The sequence below is a fragment of the Bison bison genome, unplaced genomic scaffold, assembly GCF_000754665.1.
Source record: "Bison bison bison isolate TAMUID 2011002044 unplaced genomic scaffold, Bison_UMD1.0 scf7180017855362, whole genome shotgun sequence".
Taxonomy (NCBI): Eukaryota; Metazoa; Chordata; class Mammalia; order Artiodactyla; family Bovidae; genus Bison; species Bison bison.
In genome coordinates this window covers 39290-41323 of record NW_011485935.1, presented here as the reverse complement: position 1 = coordinate 41323, position 2034 = coordinate 39290, and the positions used below count along the sequence as shown (strand labels likewise).

Below are 2034 nucleotides of genomic sequence, written 5' to 3'. Positions count from 1 at the left end.
CCTCATTTAAGTGGAATCATACAGTATTTGTCTTGTAATGAGTGAATGAGTTCATTGAGCATAATGTTTCAAGGTTCATTCATATTGTAACATGTATAAGAATTTCACTCCTTTTAAAGAGAAATAATATTCCATTGTATGTACAGTTGATCCTTAGACAACATGGAGGAGCACCAACCCTCTACAAAATTGAGAGTCCAAGTAAACCTTAAAGCCAGCCCTCCGTATCTGCAGCACCTCTGTGTCTGCAGAGTCACGCAGCTGCAGATTATGTAGTACTGGGATATTTACTTAAGGAAAAAAATCCACGTATAAGTGGACCTGTGCAGTTCAAACCCATGGTGTTTAAGGGTCAGCTGTATATACCACATTTTGTTTATCTCTTCATCCATTCGTGGCAGCTGCCTTTTGGCTATTGTAAATAATGCTGCTGTGAATATTGTGTTCACATGTGTACAAATATCTTTTCAGGATGCTGTTTTCAATTCTTTTGAGTATATACCCAGAAATAGGATTGCTGGATCCTCCTTGGACTTCCTTGAGCGTACTTTTTTCATTTTTATGAAAGTGTCTCTTTTCATTTTTATTCATGTTTCCATCTTCTAGAATAAGTAGTATTTTCTGTTAATACATATATCTCTGTGTATAGGTTGTATTACTGATGTAGAAGATAGGGCATGAAGTTTAAAGTTTGCTAGAAATTTGTTTCCTGTGTGTGTTGAATATGTGGTAATCCTCTGCTAACTGACTTGACAAATAACGTTTATATTAAATAGCAATATTACTTAGTCAGATTTATACATGGGTTTTTTAAAAAAAAATACATACTACAGTACTATATCATCCGTTGTTGGTTGAATCTACAGACGTGGAACCAAGGATGAGGAAAACCAACTGTAAAATTAAATATGCTGATTTTCAACTGTGAGGTGGCTGGCACCCCTAACCTGTGCGTTATTCAAAGGTCAACTGTACAGAGCAAAAGGCTAGTCAGGCAAGAAAAAGATTTGGTCACCCAGCAACATGTATTTTGTCATTCATTGATTTATTTATTGATTCAACATTTACTAAGTGCCAGTCATGTGGCAGACATGGCACTAAGTGCTAGGAATAACAACTCCATTCTTGGCCTCCCAGAATTCAAAGACTAGTGAGAGAAACACACAGTAAATTAGAATTATACAGCAAATATGATTTGAAAAAGAGTTTCTAAAAATACTGTGGGACCACAGAGGAGGGTGTGATATAGACTGTTCAGAGGAGTGTATGGTGATTTCACTAAGGAGGGGACATTTGTGTTGGGTATTGAAGGATGAATAGGCGTTTGCCAAGAGGATTAGAAGGGCATTCCAGACTGAAGGAAAATCATGTGCAGAAACAGATGTTAGAAAGTGTCCAAAACCCAGTGTGGCCAACATGAGAGTGTATGCTGTGGGGATAAGCAGGAAGAATGGTGACCACTGAAGATTAAGAGGGTAGATGGAAGGCAGTCTTCTGACTGCCTAAAAATAACACTGGTTATTTTTAAACAAAAGAATGGTATAGTATGATATCATCTAAATAATTGGTCAGTTGCTTCATTTTTTTGACGTTAACCCAGGCAACAGTACAAGATTAATCTACATGGGAGATGATGGGAGCCTGTGGCAATCAAAGGAGAGAAAGCAAGTTTTAACAAGCATTTTAAAAATAAAAGCAACAAATAAAAATAAAAGAACTTGGAGTCTTCTTCAAATGAGAAGAAGGCAAAGTTAACCGTGATCTTGTGGTGTCTCACTTGTGGAGTCTCTGGGGTGGCAATGCCAGAAAGTTCATGAATGATGGACAATGGATAATTTGTAGGGAAAAATAGGGAGCATGTAAGAAAATAAAATTTCTTCTTACAACTTTTCTGCTAATTTAATTTTAAATGTTACATTAAAAATAGAAACACATTTCAACGGTTATGCCTCAAAAAAGGAATGTGTCTTCAATTCCTGTCTAATTCCCATAGGAAGAATCTGTTTCTCTCAAGACAAGCATCTTCTCTCCTTT

General features: G+C 36.5%; 1 protein-coding gene across 1 annotated transcript in view; it reads left to right on the top strand.

Annotated features, from left to right (window-relative positions):
• The window catches only part of CA5B (carbonic anhydrase VB, mitochondrial), a gene marked incomplete at its 5' end in the record, with an annotated part of 11144 nt that overhangs the window by 2998 nt on the left and 6112 nt on the right, over window positions 1-2034 (top strand). The gene's annotated exons all lie outside the window — the stretch shown is intronic.